The 26,256-nt window shown below is 40.2% G+C and overlaps 1 long non-coding RNA gene across 1 annotated transcript in view; it reads left to right on the top strand.

The window, feature by feature from the left end:
• Positions 1-25,251, top strand: part of LOC310866043 — a 47,470-nt gene extending 22,219 nt beyond the window's left edge. Inside the window, exon 3 of the long non-coding RNA XR_014569870.1 lies at positions 24,109-25,251. This is a non-coding gene — a long non-coding RNA (uncharacterized lncRNA). The remainder of the gene's footprint in view (positions 1-24,108) is intronic.
• The last annotated feature ends 1,005 nt before the right edge of the window (positions 25,252-26,256 follow it).

Genomic DNA, 26,256 nt, shown 5'->3' with positions numbered 1-26,256 from the left:
AACCTGTTACTGGCCACCTCTCCGCTAGGGGACAGTCACTCTAAGGTATTGAACCTGTTACCGGCCACCTCTCTGCTAGGGGACAGTCACTCTAAGGTATTGAACCTGTTACCGGCCACCTCTCCGCTAGGGGACAGTCACTCTAAGGTATTGAACCTGTTACCGGCCACCTCTCTGCTAGGGGACAGTCACTCTAAGGTATTGAACCTGTTACCGGCCACCTCTCCGCTAGGGGACAGTCACTATAAGGTATTGAACCTGTTACCGGCCACCTCTCCGCTAGGGGACAGTCACTATAAGGTGTTGAACCTGTTACCGGCCACCTCTCCGCTAGGGGACAGTCACTATAAGGTGTTGAACCTGTTACTGGCCACCTCTCCGCTAGGGGACAGTCACTATAAGGTATTGAACCTGTTACTGGCCACCTCTCTGCTAGGGGACAGTCACTATAAGGTATTGAACCTGTTACTGGCCACCTCTCCGCTAGGGGACAGTCACTCTAAGGTATTGAACCTGTTACTGGCCACCTCTCCGCTAGGGGACAGTCACTATAAGGTATTGAACCTGTTACCGGCCACCTCTCCGCTAGGGGACAGTCACTCTAAGGTATTGAACCTGTTACTGGCCACCTCTCCGCTAGGGGACAGTCACTATAAGGTGTTGAACCTGTTACTGGCCACCTCTCTGCTAGGGGACAGTCACTATAAGGTGTTGAACCTGTTACCGGCCACCTCTCCGCTAGGGGACAGTCACTATAAGGTGTTGAACCTGTTACCGGCCACCTCTCCGCTAGGGGACAGTCACTATAAGGTGTTGAACCTGTTACTGGCCACCTCTCCGCTAGGGGACAGTCACGTCTAAGGTATTGAACCTGTTACTGGCCACCTATCCGCTAGGGGACAGTCACTATAAGGTATTGAACCTGTTACCGGCCACCTCTCTGCTAGGGGACAGTCACTATAAGGTGTTGAACCTGTTACTGGCCACCTCTCCGCTAGGGGACAGTCACTCTAAGGTATTGAACCTGTTACCGGCCACCTCTCTGCTAGGGGACAGTCACTATAAGGTGTTGAACCTGTTACTGGCCACCTCTCCGCTAGGGGACAGTCACTCTAAGCCACCAGAGTGTGTGACACTCATGTGTGTCAGTCGCTGTGCAAGCATCCCTCCAGAAAACACGTTAATATATTTGACATTTAATTAGCAAATGCCTAAAGTAGCTTACTATTACTACTAGTGAAGAGGAGTGGGGATTGAGTGGGAATTTAAAGCCTTACTGTTGTGTGATGGTCCGTTTAATCACTTCCTCTCTTTTGTTCTGCGTTTTGATCTCTTGTCTATAACATATTTGTGTCCTATTTTTTGCTGTGGCGACAACTCCGTTTCCTCACAAGGAATAACAAAGATGAGGCATTTTGACTTGATTGAGACAGGACAGTGAAGACAGCGGGCCGGAACGACACAAGGGATGATTTGCAACACACAGACCTTGAGCTGAGTTTGAACCCAGGATGTTAAAATGTTTTGTGTCAGCAATTTAACAACCAGATCCTGAATGTGGGCGTTCGACGGTTGATGACCGGATAGTGTATTAACCACATAATTGCAACGTCTCCGGTTCGATTTCAGCTGGAGATCTGTGTTGTGTCTTCCTGCTCTCTGCCCTCCAGCATTTGTACAGTAAAATCTTGCGTGTTAATTTACCTTGCGGCTACTGTGTAGGTTTTCACTGTAACAGACACACACTCTTACTCTTATCCAGTGCAACATAGTGCAAGGTCGGAGTTAAGTGCGGTGAACTTTTATAAAGGTTACATTTTTGACTTGTTTGAGCTTCCTGGTTTTCAGAACATGCCAATGGATGATCATGTTCACATTCACATGGTGTCAAACCTCAACACATCTACAGTATAACAGCTTAAATGAGTCAGTTGGTATGAATTACAAACCTTTCCTTGCTTTCACTTACAGACGCACTTGGAATAGTGTTATTGTGGTTTGGTAGTGTGAGCTTGTGTCAATATTTAGCAGCTACCTATCAAATATATATTGTTCAAATACAATATACAGTTCATGTAGAATAGATTATAATTAGATAGATTAGTACAGTAATTAGGCCAGGCTAAAAATCTTATGATCTAAGAAATATACATTTTCCTATCTGTGTTTTAATGTACTTCCTTGTACAGTATAGTGGATGTTGTATATGGCATTAGAGGTTAAAATGGTGACCTTTGACCTTAGTATTAAGGCAACAAAACAATGTTGAAATTTATACACAGATGCTTAGTCTGCTGTTTTGAACGAACGGACATGTCATGGAATGAGTGGACTGGAAATGTAGACATTCTAAAAATGTACATTTATCTGATATACAAATATGTTTATTGTCCCAACATATTCACCTAGGCTATATTTAGGTATACCGGTAGTTTGATATCTGCGTGCACGGTTTTAAAATGTAATTAGTTAATATAGTATAAGAGCAGGCAATGTTTCATATAAAACTATTTGCAGTGTATGAAGTTGTTGCTTGGGGCTGAAACTTTAACAAATGACTAAATAAATATGTCATAGTATTAAAATGGAGTTGAATTAAGAAGTTTTTTATTCCACTACAACAGTGACTTATATGGCTGAGTGATGACACCATGATGTGTACTTAAATATCAACATAAGTCTATATTTTGAATTTAGAGTCTATGCGTGTGTAAGTGAGAGAGACAGAATACAGGCCACAGGCATTACATTTCAATAGTTTACTTGAGGTGATATGAGTGAGTGCTCTTGTTTTGATTCCTCACATGACGCAGGCAGGCAGGCAGACACACACACACACACACACACACACACACACACACACACACACACACACACACACACACACACACACACACACACACACACACACACACACACACACACAGCGATCAAATTCACCAGGCAGTGATACCACCTTCCCCTACATAAATCTCACTCCCTAAAAGGCATGGCCTGTCGTGAAACCCACAAACCCTTTTTCAGTTTTGTTTTTCAGACAAAAAAGGCTGTTGTTTTAAGTTGAATTTGATAATTATTGATGTTCATAAGACGGTCTGCAAGACTCAAACATTCTTGGAACTTCACACCTAATATCTTACTTCTTCAGTAGACGCATCTGATTTATCAGCATGTCTCTGTCCGTCAGGCTTATCTTGATTTAGTTGCAGTTTAGTGTAGTGACACAATGGTAGATCATATAGTCCACATTATAAATACAAGTGTGAATCTAAAAAAGGTAAGGAATAAAATGCTTAATTTGTTTGGACGAGGTTAAAAAAAAAACCTCAGCGTTGCACTGTATTATTGTACTGTACGTCCCAGGCTCCCAGCACGTGAAAAGAAACAGAGAACAAAGATAAATACAATATTAGTCACCCAATGCAGCAAAGATACAGTTCAGTGAGTTTACGGTGAGAGTTCTGCCTCCCACTCACTGCCTCCCTCTCATCTGATATTTGAGATGATGTCATAGTTGAACTCTTGTCAAATAAGCATTGTATTGAATACTAAACCACCAGAATGCTGATGTTTACAATAAATAACATTTAAGATGCAAGGAAATCTGTTCTTAGTGACAGGAAAGATCACTGGAGACTGGAGTGCTTTTAAAGGAATAGAATAGTTCACCCAAAAAAAGTATTTACACACACCGCTGACACTGGCCTTGAAGCCTTGAATTCATGGAAATGTTTTTGTTTTTGTCGCATTCCTAAAGACAATAATTTGATGATCGGTGGAGACTCAAATGCAGGTCAGTTGAGTCGTCAAAGTATTGGCTTAGGAATGAAAAAAAAAACCAAAAACTCTCCATGAATTCAAGGCTTCATGGGGTGTGTAATTGATAGAAAGTTATTTTTTGGATGAACTACTCTTTAAGGTTAGAGATTTGACCCGCACATTAGTCATGCCTATTTCTGTCAGCATCATAAGGGAGCTACATTTTCGAAAACGATAGCGAATATGATCTGAGTATATGTAGTTGTTTAAAATTAGACACCAGCAGTGTTCAGTAGAATATGGTCGACAAAGGCCCTCCATTTGATCACATGCTGCACGTGCGTGTGTGTGTAGGGTGCATCGATCTGTGCGTTTCTCCCAGACTGTGGGAGGTTTGCAGACATTTAGCACGCACGCACGCACCCACGCACGCACGCACGCACGCACACACACACACACACACACACACACACACACACACACACACACACACACACACACACACACACACACAGTCTGTAGCGTCTGATAACACACTTCGTTCTCTGTCACAAATGCTTGGCATTGCAATGGCCTGAATTCATGTCAAGGTCAGTGTAATGTTTACACTACATTATCAGGGTTGTGGACAGACAACAATTTGAATAGAGGAATATTTCACCTGAAATCATATAGTCAACACAACATTTGCCCCATTGTTAAAACTGTGAGAACTGCTGCTCTACAGTACATAGAAGCTGAAGTGTTCAGGTTCTGGTCTCATTTGATGCTGAGTGTTAGTTGTTTTTTTTGCGGCTTTCGCCTTTATTTTATATATTTTTTATGGAGGGACAGACGGTAGGCTGACAGTAAAATGGGGAGAGAGATGGGGGGAAGACAAATAGTAGCTATATAATCTCACAAAGCGCTGCAACTCATTGTGAGATTGTAAATTGGCTATTTACAGTGAATAAATCACAACACATACTGGCAGCAGTATACAGACAGCTCTGGCTAACAGTGAAGCACCAATGCAACAGATCCCTTAACAATGATGCTGTTACTATACATAACTATTGTTTTGGCTGGAAAACGGACATTTGAGTAAACATAACACATAACAATTTTGACACTTGGACATTTGATCCACAGTAAAACTCAGAGTTAACAAACACTCTGGATTTCTTCTTGAAACCTGATAAGGTTGACAGCAGAGATGCACAGGAGGAACACTGCTGTGTGACTCAATCACTGCACCGTTGAGGGACACATAAACTTCACCCTTCCTATCAGTACTATTGCCTATGTTGGACTCGTTATTAAGTGGCATATCCCTGCCCCCCCCCCCCCCCCCCCCCACCTCATTTTTATGTAATAATAATGATGTTTTAAACTGTACATTTTGATATTTTATACATTGTGAGTGTCAAATGTTTAATGGACCATAATGGCAACAAGCCTTCAGTTTGGTGTTTTTAACATTGTATTGCTGTAAAATGTTAATACAAACAATCAATCAATCAATCATTCAATTGCTATCCAGTGAATATCATGCAATTCAGTCGTAATCCAAAACACACTCCAACATCTCTGCAAGTTTGTTTTTATTGCTTGAAAAACAATAAATTGCAGCATGTGTCAACCTCACACAGGGCCATTGCGCCACCCAAGACAAAAAGCTAAAAATTGTATGGAAATAAATGTCATGAGAGATTAGTTGGCTTCGAATCAAATCAGTTTTTTAGAGTGGGTAGTGTGTACAGAGAGTCAGAGACTTACTTTAGAAGGTTTTGTTTCCTAACATTTAACACACACTCAGCAGATGGTAGAGTCATGTTTATCCCACACTGCAACACGGAGAGTGTTTGTAGGCGACAGATCTCCTACAGACTTCTGTTCTCTCTCTCCCTGACTCTCTCTCTCTGTTTGTCTTACGCTCTCCTTCTCATTTTTATTTGTCTCTCTCTCTCCTTTCTGGTCTCAAAAGAGACACACTTTGTTCCACTCGGTCATCTGAGTTGTAATTTGCATGAGGCCTACATGTTTTATAAAAGAGAAAAATCCTTCACTTTTAGATTTATTTTGTTTCCCGTTGTACCTGTTTTCTTAAAAGAAAGACATCATTGTTTGTCTTTGTCTCTCTTCCTCCTTGATAAAAAATGTCTCTAGCGCAGAAACAAGGAGTTCAGCTCTCCTGCCCAGCTTCCTTTTCATTTTCTGACAAACGCATCAAAGATCACCCTCGACTATTCACCTTTTTAGCTTTCGGACTAATTTAGATAGTAAAACATGCAGAGTAAAGTTAGTTTGTCTCCTCTTATCTTTGCGAGCGCAGTCACAGACTGTTATGTCATCGCTTCTTTGTGTCTTCTTAAAATAGGTCAGTTGACCGGCTCGCAGCCTGCAGGGTTCTTCACATCACACAAAGACACATCCAATGTCCACCAACTGGGGAAAAATTGTCCTACTCAGTCGTGAATTGCTTGTGGCAGTTTGAGGTATTTTATTTGTGTGTCAGAGGCCATGAAGTTTGTTGGAAGTTTTAAAACTATCAGCACTCAATTATACTTAAAAAAAGATGTGTAAATATGAATAGGCAATCCATAAACCCATACTGAAAATATGAATCATAATGTCCAACTGTTTGATCAGTTAGCCTAATGTTAGGACCTTCAGCATTTGAACTTGGGTAATATGAATTAACCTAGTTATTATTTATTCTAGTAGTCATTTCATCTTTAAGCGATCTTCATTTGTGCAAAACATCTCTTGTTTTAAATACACAAATTGTTTAATTGTGTAATGCTGAAACTCTAAATGTCACTTCACCAATGACATTTAAACCTGTAAACATAGTGACACTAATTGGTGTCAGACATGTTTTGTTCTTATAAATAAATCCCAAACTCATATTGAAACTCTGATGCTCAAGCGTGATTCTAATATTTCCCGAGCAACAAGGGGGACATTTGCCTTGTGAAAATGTTCAGTTTTTTGACAACCCACTCAGTTTCGGTAGGAAAAATCTGTAACCTTTTCGGCAATGACAAATGCCTATTTGAAATAAATATAAAAGACTTCAAATGATGGCTAAATTATTTTCAAGCTGTTGTACCATCCTTGCTGCTGCAGTCAACTCATGAAGTGGAAGATGGTCTACAGAGAGAGAATGACAATATTTCGGACCATTCTGTCATCCAAACACAAGTAGTAGTAGTGGTAGGTTTATTATTGCAGCATTTCAGTGGAAGTGCTACATTGTCTTTAGTTTTCCTCTTTAGTTATTGTTGTTTATTTATACATATTGTGTGTGTGTGTGTGTGTGTGTGTGTGTGTGTGTGTGTGTGTGTGTGTGTGTGTGTGTGTGTGTGTGTGTGTGTGTGTGTGTGTGTGTGTGTGTGCGAGTGCGCGGCTGTGGGTGTAGGTGTGTGTGCGTGGGTGTAGGTGTGTGCGTGCGTGCATGGTATTTAGACTGTTGTTTACTACTGAGGAATTGGCTGTGTGAGGACTGTCCCAGGATCAGTAGTCATGTGGCTACTGGCTAGGTTGTTAGTTTGCCGTGGGTAGGAATGTGGGTGGCATGTGTGTTACTATCTAGAGGTTACTGACTAATCAGCCATGCAAATTATTCCATTTGTGCTGTGTGTGTGTGTTTATGTATACCATAATATGCACAATACATGAATTTTCATATTCTGTTGTTTTATGCAGTATTTGTGTGTGTGTGTGCGCGCGCGTGCGTGCGTGCTGTGCACATAACACACATGTGTGCACATTTGCATGCACTTTTTGTACAGCACACCGTTCTCTTTTGACAATGCGTCCACGAAGCCAGTCCCTGTTCATTCTTCATCAGTTAAACTAACTGACATTTTCAAATTCAAATGAGACTTTATCATTCTGCAAGTCACATAGCAACACAAACACGTCATGCCTAGTCTAAACTAACGTTGTACATATTGGTGTAACAATAATATTTAACACACTGACTGTATACAGTGCATCACTTGGAAAACAAAGTCTTATTTATGTTAACATTGAGCTCTGCACATACATAGTATATAGTATTGTAATGTAATGTACATCCTCATATAATCTAATATAATAAACATTCAGAGGTGCATGGAAAAAGTACTCCATTTTTTTACTTAAGTAAAAGTATCAATAGTGCAATATAGAAGTACTCCGTTACAAGTAAAAGTCCGGAATTCAAAATGTACTTAAGTAAAAGTACAACAGTATTGAAATAATGTACTTAAAGTACGAAAAGTAAAAGTACTCATTATGCAGAATGTCCCATTTCAAGTTTTCAGATGTATAAAAATCTTTAGAAAATAGTGTGTGTGTGTGTGTGTGTGTGTGTGTGTGTGTGTGTGTGTGTGTGTGTGTGTGTGTGTGTGTGTGTGTGTGTGTGTGTGTGTGTGTGTGTGTGTGTGTGTGTGAGTGAGTGACTGTGTGACTGTGTGACTGTGTGTGCACGTGCGTCATGCCTGTCATATCAAGAGTTGCGTAAAACATACCTAAGTGATATTCTTCATTTTACTCATCATCAACATGCAGATGACTATTACAACACAGTTACCATTACAACATGTGTGATATTGGGATTAATTTGACTATGCTGGCCTTCTCTGAGGTGTGAGTGCAGGATATGAGCTTCATGTGCTGTTCTCGGCTATTTGTGTAAATACATGAATGACTATTTTATAACTGTAAGGTTTCTGTGTTGGAAAACAGAGTTATTATGATATATATTGTTTTGCTATCCATATTCTGAATTAGACACCACTACACGTCCTGGTCATGGGTTACTATGCTAGAACAAAAATCCACCATTTTGTAAAAACTCTTGCAAAGGCCCTCTTTCCTAAAATGGATATCTTATGACTTTCTTCTGTACAATTTTTCTTAGTGCTCCACAACAACAGCAAAAGCAAGATATATAAACATATTTTAGATTTTACGAGACAATCTGCATGGTTCACAGTATTTGATTGAAATGAAAAATCACATTGTGATTCACCTAAACAGACTATAATCAGACTATATACTGTATAATATATAGATCAGTTCTCTATGGTCTAACTTGGGCTGGGTTTAATTTCTTTAGCTTGGATACTTAGAGTCGGATGTGGAACCACTTGTTTGTCTGTTTTGACTCCTTCTCTCCTCACTGTTTGTAATGCTTGAATGTTAAGCTTATTTTACTGCTGCACTTGTCACAGTTATTGCAAGTCTTCCTGGATAGGATAAACGCTTCTATGGGTGTGTGGATTACTATACTTAAACCATACTACGGCTATGCTTGACTGTTACAGTAGCTGATCATAACAGAGGTGATTCTGTAAATGTGCGCTTTTTCTGCTGTTGTGGTCATGGAGAAGATAAAGGTCTGAATGTGGATCAGTACAGCGGAAACACAGTGAGACTGGATTTTCCCATGCACAAGCTCTGCCTCATGTCTTCAGCATGATATTGAACCTCTCAATTCCTTTTTAGCAGACATAATATCGTTTACCACCCACTACGTTCTCTTTACTGCAGTCAGTTTGTTCACTGACGGCCTGGTTATGTACACTGTGAGAAAGGATGTGCCATTTTCACATCAGTTTGGGACAACACACACTTCTCTGTGTGTTTTTGTGTGTGCATGTGGTGTCATGTTAAGGAAGCTCTAGTATATGTCGTATCAATAGTGAGTGTGTCGTTAACAACAGAACCTTTGCAATAGTGCTGTGTTCTACCCATCTCTAGCCAGGGAGACTCTCCAAGATGAAACGGCACTTCACAAATTCACACTTCTGAGTGGCAATGTACAGGCTGTGTTGTGCCTTGCAAACATAGGCATACAGTGGCATGTATGGCTGTTATTATTGTCGCTTCCTTTTCGGTCCTTGTCGGGAGGAGCGAACCGGGGGATGCATACTCCTCACACTACTGTTACTGTAGAGCGTTGGTTCTCGACCCTTTCAGGCCGTGACCCCCAAAATCATATTTGAACCTTGCCCCCCCCCCCCCCCCACCCTGACAAGGACTTTGTACAACACATTCCAAGGCTATGCAGTATATCATTAGGGTCATACAACTTGATCTTTTTTGCATATTTAATATGCCTCTTTACTCTGAACAGTACAAAAGCAACAATATATCCTGTTGCCCAATACTGACCAAAACAAATTAATATTATAGCAATTCTAAATGTAGGAGTTGAGTTTGGAGAGAAGGGGGGGGGGGGGGGGGGTGAGCCTGGACATTATGGCTTCCTGTCCTCCTTGCACATGGGTGATGGGTGTGTGTGTGTGTGTGTGTGTGTGTGTGTGTGTGTGTGTGTGTGTGTGTGTGTGTGTGTGTGTGTGTGTGTGTGTGTGTGTGTGTGTGTGTGTGTGTGTGTGTGCGCACGTGCACATACAGTAGCAGCTGTTACCATGAGGCGGCCAGTTAGTGACTTCAAATGAAGAACTTCCAAAGAGAAACAGAAAGTAGAAGGATGAATTTCTTGTCTCAGGCCAACTTGATTTTGTGCATTATGTATAATGTGTGTATGCATGCATGTGTGTGTCAGCATGTGACAGAGTCCTCATGATTATTTTGTGGGAATCTATCTAGGTGGTTGCTCACAGCTAAATTATTAAAAGCAAAAAGTGAACAACGATACATTTTCAGGCCAATATGTGTCTTTCAAATGTAGTTCTTGCGCTGATCAGAGCAGTGGTCACCAAATGATGTCCATATATGTTTGTGAAGTCCTCCCACAGTCCACGGTGCACCCACAAGGCAATGGTAATATAATAACGAAGAGGTCATCTGTCTTACACACAAACATGCAATGTTTTACATAAATTAAATTAAAAGGAGGAAAAAAGAAACGCATGAAACCTGAAAAAGTGAATAGGTTGTTGGTGGTGTAATTACACCACCAACAACCCATCTGCAATGAAGTAACCAGTGTTTATTTCCCCCTGCGGTTGGGGGAGGGGGGGGGGGAGGTCAGTTATAAGAAGTATTCGCGCCTGGACATATGGCTTCCTGTCCTCCTTGCACATGGTTTTGTGTGTTGTGTGTGTGTGTGTGTGTGTGTGTCAGTCCCAGTTAACCCGTATGTACAGTATTCAAAATTTACAAAAATGTGATGCTGCTATATAAATATCTGACATTTTTCAGAAAACTTAGGTCATGATTTAGAAGGCATTTTTAGAATCGGCCTCAGTCCATTCTGAAATAATGATGAATTCATAGAACATGCATTTCTCCCTGAAGTCACCACGACTACAACTCCATGAGTATCATGGTGGAAAGTAGCCTACCGCTTCAACACCTTGATCCTTGGCTTTGATCTTTGTCTTTGTTCTATGTTCTGTTGAACTTGACCCTGGCTCAACCTTCTGTCCAACACTTCAAAGCTTTAGTGTCCTGGACACTGCACTATTCATATCATAATCATCACACTATGCTCTTATAACCATAATGTAATGCATATAAAGTTTCTCATTAACCACTTAAACCAAAATATACTTGCTAGGGACCTTCCTTTTTTTCCTATACACCAAATATCTTTGACCAAAATATGGTACGTTGTGAGCTTGTAGATTTGTTATTTTAGCCCAGTGTTTGCCCTCGGTTTTGTGTGGTCAATGCCTAATTCATGCTCCGTCGCACGGCGGTATCGTGTGCGTAAAAGAGATGATCTATAAGCTCACAACACATCATGGATGTGACACGTTATGAGTTTGTAGATTGGCAATTTTTTCAGCAAAGTACTTCAGTACAGACTAGTTTGTGGGCCTTTTATTACAGAAATATAATAACTGCCACCACAACTGTATGGACACATGCAAGTGGTTTCGACCATTATTTGCATCTGTGATGTCATTATATTGAAGTTTTGCATTAACTACTTTACGTAATTGTGTACGGGTTTGCTTGTGCATGCATTCATAATATGCTGTGTGTGTGTGTGTGTGTGTGTGCGTGTGCGTGTGCGTGTGCGTGTGCGTGTGCGTGTGCGTGTGCGTGTGCGTGTGCATGCGACACCTACTTAGTTGCAAGAAAAGATAGCACATTTTGTTTTACATGAAGCAGCCACATTAAAGGACCACATGATCACTAATAATCATGATAAAATGGCACGATTCTTTATCATAGGAGGGCTGTGGGCAGTTTAGAAACCGTCTTTCAGTGACATCATCATTAGGCAGATATTTTTTTAAACAAGATCTTTTTACAAAAATGTTTAGATTTTCATTATTGTGGCTTCCATTTTCACATTGCAACTTTTCAGGACTAGAAAGCCTGCAGTTTCTATTAGCTTGTATTCCCCATCGATGATGTCACTGGAAGACGGTTTCTGAACTGCCCACAGCCCTCCTATGAGACAGATCGAGTAGAAAAAGAATTGCACCATTTTTTCCATGATTATTAGTGAGGACCTACTGTATATGAAGATAGGTTGAAAAGTGGTGAAGTGGTCCTTTAAGGATTATATACCCGTTCCAAGGCTAAATGCTGTGTTTGTGATTATATTTGGAATACACGTGGCCACACAATTTCTACTTCCAGGACCTGAAAAGATGAGGGTGGAAAATGGAAATACAAAGAGATGCAAATGAGGAAAATGCAAAGTTGGATTTGTAGGGCGAGGGATTCCACACAGCAGCAGAATATATCATTTAAGAGGCTGTCTGAAACTGTTTGACAATTGGAAAATTGTGATTTTTACTTCAATTGACAGGGACAGGGACAGTACAACAAAATCGGGAAATTATACAGAAGCATCAGTGCCAGGACGGAAAGGATGCAGAACAGTCTCCCTAGTTGGCCTAGTAGATAGCATTAAAAATAGATGACATGAACTCTATATTCAAAATGTATTCTGGTTTTATCTGGCAATGCTTATTTTTATGATATGGATTCCTCTAGTTTTTACGATTTATTTAATTCAGAGTATTGTTTTGCACTTTTATTTTATTCTTGTAAGAATCTATGCTGTCTTAGGAGAAACATTTTTTTTCTGAGGCTGCTTGCAGTTTGAAAAGAAGAAGAAGAAAAAAAAGTCAAATAAACCAATCTAAATTTAAACAAATTATAAAAACGTTGCATTATATGTAATGTATGGTTTCTAGCCAAGGCTAATATGTGACCTCTGTCCCTGGATAGGCCTTTCTATTATTTTTTATAAATATCTACCTCTATAGTTAAAAATACTCCAATTACAATAAACAAGTACAAAAGCATGCATTTCCTTATGGGGAATATATAAATATTATAGTCTGATATGTTTGATATTTATGTCTGATACAATTTATTTATTTAACAATTTAATGAAAAATGTATTTTAGCCACAATAACTCTGGCATCGCTCCCTTGGGACATTTTCCCAAATCTGTCTAAATCTGTCAATGTATAACTATGAATATTTCTCACATTTACAAAAAAATAAACAAGTAAAGGTTTTACTCGTTGAGCTCACAGACCGGATAATTTTGCCTTTTTCACTTTTATACTTAAGAAATTAAGTATATTAGAACTATATATTTTATCCCCCCACCGTCTGTTTGTGTTTTACTAATGGATCATCCCTGGCTGACTATGAAGGACATTATGACACTCCAAGGCAGATATGGCAGTAAGTCATAGCTGACGGTTTGTGCACTTTGTGCATACATTACATGACTGTCTGACCATGCAATCATGTGAGTGTGCATGCAGGCATGTCTATTCATGTGCATGTGGGCAGAAAGGTGCTTTGGTTGTGTCCATGTCGCCCTACAGTACATGTGATGGTCTTTGCAAATACAAATATTATCAATAATAATAAAAGAAACATACAGTATTAGAAGCTGAAACAGTGACTTTCATTACTCCACTCCACTCTCAACTTCCTCTTTTCTTCCATATTTCTTGTAAATAGACATGGCAAGGTCAAGAAATTGTACTGTTTCGGGAATAAACAAAGCACATCAGTTTTCATTTCCAGATTTATGGTAATCTCCTAGTGCTTCACATAAAAAAAGATTGAGATCTACTAGATTCATACACCTATGTGATCTCATTTCTAAATTTGAGTTAGAATCGTGCAGGACTAGTTGGCTGTCCAATACATTTTATGTTTTTGCTACGAGAGAGACTTTAAGAGAGGTTTAAGTCCATGTGGCACATTTTGAATGTACTATATAATGTTCCAAGATGTTGAATGTTCCAACTACAGACTAAAGACGATTATTTTAATGGAAAATATTCTTGTGGAGGCAAATTTTAGATTCACATTTGAGCAAGAATCGTGCAGCACTAGAATCTCCTCTCCTTTACAATTTGCGTCATTTATCTATTGTTCTCAACCAGAGTGACTTACAGTAAGTGCAGCCACATTAATTAACTAAAGTGGAGTGCATCCATCACAGGGGTTTGCTGCCCACTAGATGATATGTCAGACTGCTGTCAACACCAGCTCCTCATACAGTATCTCTTTCTATGTGCACGAGTGTCTGTGTGTGTAGGTGAGAGTATATGTGTTTATGTACAGTATGTCCATGCACGTGTTCATTTACATGTGCAGGCGTGTTTCTGTGTGTACTGTTTAATCGTACATGTGCATGATGTACTTGTGAGTGTGTGCGTGACGTGTACCATTTTTACTCATTTGTCATCACACTACCCTGCAGAGAGACTTTCTGGCAACTGAGGCAATATCCCCCGGTCACACACCACAGCTGCAACCCGCAGTCAGTGAAAGCACAGATTAATGACTGCTGCAGTTATAGCACTGCAGTCATTTCCAAATATTACCTGTTGAGGATGGAATAAGAGTGCAGCATGCATGCATTCCAAATGTTAGCTACAAACATCTTTAAAAAAGATCTATTTTAATGAGGGTCGGCATATTGACTGACAAATCAGTTGAGTACATGTCAGGAGAGTGGGAGCGACATGTTTGTATTCATTTACTGGAAGCAGTGTGTGTGTGTGTGTGTGTGTGTGGGGGGGGGGGGGGGGGGGGGCAGCTGACTGGAAGTTTGCACAGAGGCAATTCCCAATCTTTCAGCCAGTCATGGTCCCAAGGCTGAACATTGAGAAATCATCAAAGAAAGACACTGAATGCACTTTTTCACTTTTAAACCATGGGTCTTTTCTGTCCAATTTTTATTTGTGTACACCATGTTTTTCCACCCACAGCACTTTCTGTTCATTTCTATAGTAGCCTACCTTATTTTGGAGTACACACCTGATGCCTGTCAATCAGCGTGGTTAAGTCAGTTGTGGTGTGGTCAGTGATTGTGTCTGCACTTTGTGTTCAGAAAGGAAATTTATTTACACATTATTTTTTGGTATTTGTGTTGCCAAGAATGCTGCTTACACAGATACCTCTGTAATTTTACAAATTATACAAATGTGTTTCTATGTGTATGGTAATCAGTCCTTTATTCCACAATTCCACAAAGCAAAAATATCATATACAAAGAGTTATATGTCAAGTAATTTTACAATTGCCAATTGACATTTGCCAGTGTAGTGATTAAATATATGGTATTTAGAATGCCATCAGCACCAGGATTAGGGTTATTTATTTCCACTGTTGTAATGAAGTTAGGGACTCTTATGGTGGTGAACTTGATGAAGCCCTGCATGGGGGAAACGTTCACGTTTGGTTACAATAGAAAAGACGTGAGAGCAGTTTTTCATTACCTTTTTGTTTTTCTTTACTTTAATTAGTTCATATTTGACTAATTTGGTTTTGAAAGGCAGCTCCAGTAATGGAAGGAGTTTATCAATTGTTCAGTTACTCAGTTATTTATTATCTGGTTTATTTTTATTTCAAGATCTGAGAGTATTCTTTTAATTGAGAGTCTCACAATACTGACATAAAAATGTTGTCTGAGCTTAGTTATAAACACTTCTGATATTCTAATTTGTTTACCCTCTTGGCAGACGTCTGTCTGTCTGTCTGTCTGTCTGTCTGTCTGTCTGTCTGTCTGTCTGTCTGTCTGTCTGTCTGTCTGTCTGTCTGTCTGTCTGTCTGTCTGTCTGTCTGTCTGTCTGTCTGTCTGTCTGTCTGTCTGTCTGTCTGTCTGTCTGTCTGTCTGTCTGTCTGTCTGTCTGTCTGTCTGTCTGTCTGTCTGTCTGTCTGTCTGTCTGTCTGTCTGTCTGTCTGTCTGTCTGTCTGTCTGTCTGTCTGTCTGTCTGTCTGTCTGTCTGTCTGTCTGTCTGTCTGTCTGTCTGTCTGTCTGTCTGTCTGTCTGTCTGTCTGTCTGTCTGTCTGTCCGTCCGTCCGTCCGTCCGTCCGTCCGTCCGTCCGTCCGGACAACGCTTCACATGTTCAAAACTCTTCTCCCTTTTCCTCCAAAACTATGGAACCCACTTCCCATTACAATCATAACTGCAGACTCACTCCCAGTCTTCCGCCGTAGTCTGAAAACCCACCTCTTCGAACTCCATCTTAGCCCGTAGCACTTGCCCTAACCTCGACAACCTTACAGGCAAAGACTCAATTTCTGTCATTTAGATAGCATATTATGTAGACATAATATAGTGTATACACATATTTTCATAGATATTCCATTGTTATACGGATGTTAGGTTCTTAGCTTATGTATGATTCTTGATGTATTACCATACATTGTTCTTGCTTACTGTTTACATTGTTAAATCACTCTGGATTAAGAGCGTCTGCTAAATGCCTAAATTGTAAATTGTCTGTCTGTCCATTCTCCTTTAGCATTGTGTCTTTTGTATGCCTCGAAGGCTAGTTGGAGTCAAGTGCAGTCTTAACCCTTGAACTACAACCAATACATACTGCCAGCGTTAAAAACACAGCCAAACCTGTTTGACGGCGAGGCACACTTTATCACCCGTCGAAGACAAAGCGATTTGGCATTAGTCAAACTGGTTGATGTGCTTTCTCAGATGAATTACAAAGCTCTATTTGTTATCCCAATAGCCTGTCTCTCATGCCGTTATGGTCTGAACTCTGGCAGGTTAAAGACATGGGTCTATTTGGCGATAATTTCATGAATATATGTCAATGTTTGTATGTTTCATTGTACAATTAATAAATTATACAACATATTAACAACCACCACCACATTTGTAATATCATCATCATCATTTACAGTAGTTTCAGTCAGATCCACATGGAGATGTTGATATATCCCAGTCAGTCATGGTTTAGAAGGACATTCATGGCCTCCTAATTAGCATACATTTTACATTTCTTCAATTACCATTGATTATTATATATTTATAATTACTATTATAATTGAAAGCATAACACACCTATGCCTCCACCGTTGTCCAAATACATACACCATGCCTTCAACATTCAACTGTAAGGCCCTCTCTGCCGTGCACATAAAATAACTTGCATCTGGGCATGCATGCTCTAACTCTTGGTGTGATTTGTTCTTGTGTACCAATAAAGTGATAGTGGAGACTGGAGAGAGACAGCAAATTCAGGATGACATGCAACAAAGAGCCTCTTGTAGGAACTGCAGGAAGGACTATACTGTCACTATAGTATCACCTTAAGTTATATTCGTGGTATGTGCTCTTACCAGGCGAGGAGGATTTTGGTGCTCGAAACGTCAACTTTGATCGTAATTTAACACAACTCCGTACGGAGCATGATCCAGCATACAGACTATATTTATATGTTCATGTGTTCTCTGCTTGTCCAACACCAGACATTTCATTGTTTGGATGTGTGTGCTTTTGTAAACCTTTTGGCACGTCCTCATAACAACTTGTAAGTACTCTCCAGCCGACAGGCCTCTGGAGACACTTGATCTGTGTTTGTGGTGTTAAACAGTGTGACGAGTGTTCCTGCACCTGCCTTGGGCTTCTCTTAGCGGGTGAATTTGTGGTTGTCAAACCTCTACTCCAGAGCCTTTCAAATCACCACACATGCAAACTTGTTAGGAGAACAACGGGAGAGCTAAGATCAGGGAGTTAGAAGAAGCTACTGGGTCAAGTTCAGAGGAAAACCGTAGTGGCACTTTCACAGAGAAACCACACATTGTAATTTTGCGGTTGGACTAACACTTGAATACATAGTTACTTGGATTGACATTTGACATGCAGGTTATCAGGGTTAAATAGAAATGGCTAAAATGACTCTGTATGAGCCAATACGAGCCTGCTGAAAACCAGGAATGAGTGAAGACCTTCATTTCACCCTTAGTTAGGGCAATTCTTCAGTATGGCTTTTGTTTTCATTAATGCAGACGGTACTTTTGTTCCCCGAGTTCATCCTCAAAGCCATTGGTTAGCCCCAGGCATCTTTCTGCCCCCAGTAGCTCCAGGAAACCCAGTTTAATTACAGTCAAGGCCATTATGACAGGCAAATGTCACTAGATATTAAGGTAGCTATCATTACACACAGTCTTTCAATGTGGGTTTTCTTTCTACAACAGCAACATTTCTGAGTGGTATTCCACATCAGAATATCTTAACCAATCTTGTGTAATCCATCTGTTTATGTCGTGGCAGAATGATGAAGCACCCTGAGGAGTCGGGAGGCATTTTAAACTGTCAGTGGGTGTAATGGTGGAGGTGTGAGGAGACTGACAGCGATGTAAATGGATCTTTGCCATTTAGCGGAGACTTTTTCCATTATGCCAACCTCTGTGTGTTATGGACAGGGAATTTGTCTTGTGTGTGTGTGTGTGTGTGTGTGTGTGTGTGTGTGTGTGTGTGTGTGTGTGTGCGTGTGCGTGTGCGCGCGTGCGCATATGTTTGTAAGCAAGATACAGTTGTGCTTGTGTGAAACATGGCATTGATTAAGACAATGTTCGTTCTGTATTATGTTGTAGACTTGTAGAGTAATGTTGCTATTTTTCAATCAGGGTATTTTAATATTGTCTAATTTAAATGATATGACGGCTGTATGTGTATCTTTGTGAAAGACTACAGTGTATCTAATCCAATTTCCTCTTTATTGAAGAGAAAACAAGAAATTATTACATATTATCACCAGCTGCTATGTAATGGGTTGTTGCTTGCTGTTTCCACATGCCTAGTGTCGGAGTGTTGTGGAGTGTAGTGTTCTGACTGTGGTGCGCAGCCAATCCTGAAGAAGTGTCTGGTAGCCTAGAGACGAGCCAGCCAATCACGACTAGGTCGCGCAAAGGGACTAGGTCGCGCAAAGGGACTAGGTCGCGCAAAGGTCCTCATAGGCCTCGGTGGTTTATATCGTCTCGGCGAGAGGATACAGACCAGCTTGCAGCTGGTAAAAATAAATGCAATAATAAGAAATAAGTACATCCCTGAGAAAGAGTAGGAGAAAGGAAAAAGCCAATGCTCACTTTCTTGAGATGGGCAGCAGCTTTCCAGAAGTACTTTGATTGTGGCCTGTACGACTGTGTCCACTGTGACCAATTCTGTGGTCCACGCCAAACCTCTTGAAAGCAGTAGACATGGTCCCTCCGTTATTGAACAGATTAAGGACATTTTTGTACCGTGCCACCACCACCTGGTCTGCATTTTGAGCTTTGGGTAAAACTTCTTTGACTTCCTAGCACTGCACCACAGGACAGTACACATAAATTATAAATGAGTGTACAAACGGATTCCATTTCTACACTCTCAGAGTTAAATGAACACAGAGGATGTTACTGTGTGTGAGACAGGTGGAGGCAGAAGGAGGGGTAAGACAGGTTCACGCCCAGAACTCACATCCCTACAGTGGGCATTCACTCTGCCACACCATTCCACATCTGTTGTCTTGTCTTTTTCGTCTGTTTATGGGCCCAAGCTATGACACAACTGGCCAAAATACAGCACTGGCCAATTTGTTTTTCTAAAATTGAGTTTAAATGCCTGTGAAAAGAAAGGTCAACAGATGTAATGGATATATTCTATACTTAGTGGGTGAAAAAAGTGTCGCTGTCGCTGGAAACCACATAAGCTCAATGTTTACCCAAAATAGCTCCTGGGCTAATGCTCATATTTTTATTGGCATAAATATGAAGGGCTTTGTTACCGCTGCAGGGTTTCATGTTCAGGAGAAGTTCATGAAGTCTTCATTTATGCTTTATGCAGTTCAGAATTTTGATTACACTTATGTGCTAGTCTAAACAAAAAGCTAGTTTAACCCAGCCACTTATTATACAAAGCCATAGCTAGTAGCTACATTGTGTAAGGTTTTAAAGCCTTCTGTACTGTTACTGTACATTATTAATCTGAAAGGAGATTTCCTAGTTCGAGTCAACATTCTGCTTTGGATTCAAGTGTTACTTATAATACCAGTAAGAAGCCTTTTATTAGGGCTAGAAGCGGCCTAAAGGGCGAGGTCGTGTGCACGCATTCGTCTGGGTGACGGCAGACTGCTAAGCGAGTGCTGGCGCTTTACCATGGGGGGTCAGATCAACATATGGAATTAATTCTGTACTGGCCATATATGGAGCATGTCTTGAGTGTACATGGGTTGATGAGGTCAGATCAACATGTCAGAACAGGTCAGCCCCATACATGGAGATTGAAGGGTGTCAGCGGGGGCAATGTCTTGAGTGTACAGGGTTTGATGAGGTCTGGCCATAATATATGGAGCGTGTTTTGAGTGTACATGAGGGTTTGATGAGGTCAGATGAGGGCAGATCAACATACGGAATTAATTATGTATTGACCATATATGGAGCATGTCACGAGGCGTGACGGAGGGACTGACTGACTGTCTGACTGACAGGTTTTGCAGGTTTTCATAGTAAACTGTGACCTACAGTCGCAAATACTCCTACCACTACCACTAATGAAAACGAATAATAAATAATGAGGAGTGTGGAGATTTTATCTTATTTAATTAAAGCTTTGTCTTTCATAATTTGCATATTGTCGTCCATATTTGAATGAGGAATATAGTTTAGAATCTAAACTTTAGATGCTTGTTAAGTGTAGGGTGACACGCTATCTGAGATTATTCCCGCTGCTCTCCAGCCCTCAGCATGTCAAACAAAAACAAAGTCTGACAGCATTTATGTCAAAACAAAACAAAAAGTTAACCAAGGGGACATCCACTGCTGGAATGTGCATCAGTGTGTATTTTTAGTCAAAAATCATAGCCTTAAATTTCCTTTGTTGTCTTTGATGACATATTGCAGTGTGTTCTTCTCCGTGGGTCGGCGTGTCAGTTTAATCCAATGAGTGGGTTGAAATTGCTCGAGGAAACACTGTGTCACAATGTCAGTGGAGCCTGGCTGAGAGTGGCACGACATACGTACTGTACTGTACTGTAAATGTACTTATACGTACTATACTGAAATCATCAGTCTGAGCATGTCTAAATATAATTACACATGTATACACACTCAAAGTTACAAATGGATAACTGAACCCTGTACATATATTTCACTGGGTGCAGAGCTAAACATGTGCTTAATGGTTGTGCTATAATAGCCCATTTCACATTTTGGTGAAACCTATACCTTTTGCACTGTAGGTTGTACAATAAAAATTCTGTTCCCTTGGATTCCTTGGATCAACTCACGATATAGGCCCGGCCATATAGCGCCCAAAACAAATGTTTTGCTACTACAGATTTGTCGGATTCCATTCCAATTGGCTTTGACTGTCTTCCTAACTTCACAGGCCTGGGTAGGCAGCAACCAGTTTCCCAACAAGATGTTTTTTGGAGGTTGGTTAGATTATTTTAGAGTGTGACACACAAACATACACGTTACTACAATAATAATCATACTAATATACCACCTCTCAGAAACACCTGGTTGGTTGACTAGAATTGATTGACACTAATTGTCATTGTGTCCATGAGCTTGTACATCAGACAGGGCCTGACTCTGGTTGTAGTGCTGCTGCCTGTGATATTTGAAACAGGGATTCTGTTCCCCATCTGCATGCTTGTTCTTGTATTTTCTGTTTACTAAATGTGAGATGGGAGACCCCTTACTAAACAAAGACTATATTTACTCTATATATAAATCTACTCTTATTGGAATGTGGAGTTTTAACTTTTTAACACATTTTTCAAATCAAAAACATCACTTACACCGTCTTTAACTCAGAGAGTGTACACATGTAACAACATGATGGCATTTTGGATACTGGTTGTTTCTCTGACAAAGGTCTGAGGAAAGCTTTCATCCAGTAGGGGCACCATTGAGCCACATCTAGGTCATGAAAGTTAACTTTGTTGCCAATTTGCACCCATCTGGTAAAGATATCACCAGGAATGTTTTATTCAAGTGATTTCTATCAATAAACTTCTACAACAATAATAATAATTGTGTGTGCCAACACAATATTAGTGGGCTACAGTATGGATTTACAGTGAGCAAATAATAAACAAAGGAATACAAGGCAAAATCCCAGAGTGTTCATTTAGCTCGGAAAGAGTAAAAGTCAACCCTTGCTGGTCAATTATTACACTATTATTACACTTTCGGTTACTACAATTCTACTGCGTAGCGGACAAAGAGGGAGTTCATGATTACAAATCATGGAGAGACTGATATAATTATTTGCAAGTTGGATTAAAGTCTGCTGTGCTAATCAAAAAGTGGTCATGTTAAGCAGTTAAGCAGAGTTCTGTTTTGCCAGCTGTGTCTATTTATTTACATGTGTTTACAGTACCTCGGTGAGCATGTGGCTTTCGTACCACTTCTTGTTCTGTGTGACTGACAGGAGTGGGGTCAGAGAGTGGCATTGTGGCTCACAAATAACAGACTGAGGTTTTATAAAGCAGCGTGTTTGTCCTGTAAGGCCGTGCGTGTGTGTATATGGGGGTGTGTGTGTGTGTGTGTGTGCGTCTTTCTGTCGTGTTTGTGGATGCATGCGGTCGACCATTTACATCTGCCTGGACTTGAGGGACTCCATAATAAACCACGATATGTAAACCTATGGGATTTTGTTTGTATTGGTGGTGCATCGCATAAATACATGCAGGATTCAGGACAGATAGTCACATTATTTCATGCGGCAAACATGTACTGTAGATGTCTGTAGACTAGAGCCCCCCACCCCACCCCCACGACACTGTTTTTAATACTCGCTAACAAGAATAACTCATGACTTAACAGAGGTCACCACGTGCCATTAACATGCATCCTATTGGGTTATAATTAGAGACATATTTGACCACATTGTTATGCATCGCATAAAACCAAATGTAAAAATTATACAATTATAATAATGTCCTGGGAATTCACCATCTTTGTATGGGGAGAGCAGCTGTAAATACAATGCATCTGAACATTACTGTATCTAAGCCTGGAAAATAAACCAAGAACGATTAATTTCATATTTATTTAGATTTCCAATAAATCATAATTATGTATTATTGTGCCTCCGTTAGTAATTTAAGAGTCCCTCCCTACCCAATGATGATCTGAAAAGTTAGCCTTCTCTTTATTTTTCTATTATTATATGCCGTAATGCCGTGAATACGCATTCTGGTCATATTTCTGATTGCACAATTGACCAGTAGTATTCGCCTGGTTGGTTGATTCCAAAATAAGCGTGATTCCGGTAAAGTGAGTCTTTTTAGTACCGTTTAAATGTAATGATTACTTATTTTTTATGTAAATGATATAAAATATTCAAGTTTACCTAAGTGTCCCATAAAATCGCTCAACAAAATAGTGGAATATTCTTGTATTTAGATGAGCAAAAAATGTATTTCTTAATTTTTAATTTAATATTGCTATATATCATCAGTGTTCGTTCATTTATGTAACAAATGTATGCATGTAAAAACTCGACCCATGATTACATTTCTACACATACAGTACACTCCATGGCTGTACATGAATGTACAAGTACCGTACAACCGCTGAACACAACACTATAGTGTGTCGCAGAGCCCCCAGTCCAACCCTTCATGCTGAGTGCCAAGCAGAGAGGCATTTGGTTCCAGTCTTGGTATGACCTGGCCAGGGATATTTGAACCCTGACCTCCCAATGTCAGGGAGGACACTCTAACCACAACCATATGTTTTGTTTTAATACTACGCTTAGGACGCGTGTCCACCGAAGTGTTCAACCTTTTTTTAACACTCGATGACCAGATTAAAACGCCAGACTTGAATGTGCAGCTCAGGAGAACAGTGAAATATCGTGACTTGTACATTATAACCTTAAATAATCAATTAAATAATGACATGTGAAAGAATAGTTCCTAATTACATGTATATGTTATAACATGACACCTGAACTTCTGTATGGAAGAAGATAAGAAGATAAAGAAGATAATATACATGTCAATATATGTCCTTTTCACAACATATTGAGTGCTGGCATTTTCTTCTTTCTATTATGTATGTATCATTATTCACCTAGAAGGATTCTTTCTCTAAACTGTGTTGCGGGTTGTCTGCTTCTCATGTCCTGCATCCTAATAATAGATATTATGTTTCTGCTTGTTTGTTTCAGCTGCAACAATGCTGAGCCAGATGTGACACGTCTCAATGTGACGGACAGCTACAGTAGGTGAGACGTCTCCATGGACATGATGGAGAGGAGTTTTCTTCAGCCTGTGTGATAATGCAGTACCACAGAGTCAGTACATAGTAATAATAATAATAATAATTGCAATGACCTCCTATAGAACCTTACATTTGCATCTAATGGTTTCATTAATATTATGACTATCTGTGAAACTATACAACTTTAGAGACGGAGTTAAATCAGTTACAGTATATACAGTGCGTCTATACAAGTTTGGCCCTGAGGCGAACTAGTTACTTTGTTGTCTTTATTGTTTTTATTATTAGTATTATTCTTTTTGTGATTGATCACCCACGCCTGGCAGGCATAATGTACATTATTCATTCCCACGCATTCAAAGTTACTGGCTTAAAGTAGCGAGGATTTCTTTAAAGGCTGGATTTGCTTTTCTTTCTCAACAAAGCCTCTTTTAAGTGTCAACGTGAAGACACGGATCTGTGAGATGAAGTTGTTTTGTGTAGACGAGTCAAACCCCCCTTTTTGTCAAGTTTTAAAGGTCTTGCCTGCAGGCGCTACTATAGCCTGTGGTTAATTACTTCTCCAGAGAGAGAGAGAGAGAGAGAGAGAGAGAGAGAGAGAGATGGGGTAGAGAAATCAACACTGTGGAGACTGTGAGAGTAATAGAGAGGGAATAAGAGAGAGCTAGTCTGTGGGTGAGTCAGAGTGTGTCAGAACAAGGCAGACAGAGACTGTGTGTGCGTGCGTGCGTGCGTGTGTATGCGTACGTGCATGCGTGCGTGTTTGTGTGTATGTGTGCGCATGCATATGCTTGTGTGAGAGAGAGAGAGATTAGGAGGAGGGACACTATAAGTGGCAGCCTATAAAGCTGAGTATGCTTCTCGTTTTTAGATTCCTGGTAGTTGAGTGCAGACTAGGTTAGCACTGCAGAAGTGAATCTTGGCTGTGACGTTTCACACCATAACAGGAGAGACTGCGAAATTCTGGCCTTAGTTGCAAGTGACAACAGCCATGGCTAGATCAGGGCCCATTTGAAAATCTATAAAGCTTAAAGTTGGAGTGCTGTGAGTTTTGTTTTTGTTCCAGTTTTTCATGTGTTTATGAGGTGACAGTAGGCTACTTCATTAGACCCCTTGGTGTGGTTATTATGTGCAATGATGTCTTCCCTTTTATTTAGTAGTCCGGCAGCCGACAGGCTTAATTATTTTGTTTAAAGTGGGAAATTTGGTATATAGTCTTTTTTTATTGGCCTAAAATATTGTCTATATACATACATTCATAAATCCACTTGCTGACTGGCTGTCGGCATTGGGCAATTTTTTGAATAGGGGTTTATATGTGACCATACCATTAACATCCTATGTAAGACAAGAGTTTCAAATTTTCATTATGCTTTATGTAGCATGTGACATGTCAAACTAGGGGGGTTTCGTGATTATGAATCCATTTCAAGCATTAGTTTTGCACAGAAAACACTCCTTTGACATGTCACATGCTACTTAAAGCAAATTAATTTTGACATTTTTGACATTTTTGCCAAAGAAATATAACTATATACCAAATTTCCCACCCCACAACCCCAGCTGCCGGACTATAAGGTTTCTTCCTGGAGGCTGAAACCTTGACAGTCAAACGTGCCAATGAAAAAAAAACTGTGAGTGACATCACAATATCTTCCCCTCCCCTAACCCCTCCCCCTTTATCATACAACCCTCCAACAACAGCTGTGGGTGTGGCTTCAGTTCAGGTGAATCACCACCCATTACCATCCACCAGGAAAAAAAATCTTCCTCCTTATATAATAATAATAATACCTGATGATCATGTTTTAGCATGGAAAAAAATCACAGCACTCCATCTTCAACACGGATAAGCCGTTAATCAATCTATTGTGTTCTAGTTTGGATATATGGAACTATCGTAGTATGCGTTAAATTCCTATTTATCTGTATCACAATGAAAACCGAAAGCCGATATTTGAGAGGGCCCACTTGCAGTAACCTCACAGCCCACCAGTGTGCCCCAGCCCACAGGTTGAGAAACAGTGATTTAGGCAAAACTCTTATCCAGAGTGAATTGTTGTATTGGGGGATGAATGCAGAAGAAGCACCTGCT

The sequence above is a fragment of the Protomyctophum parallelum genome (assembly GCF_964188405.1).
Source record: "Protomyctophum parallelum genome assembly, chromosome: 10".
NCBI lineage: Eukaryota > Metazoa > Chordata > Actinopteri > Myctophiformes > Myctophidae > Protomyctophum > Protomyctophum parallelum.
This window is presented reverse-complemented; position numbering and strand designations above follow the sequence as displayed.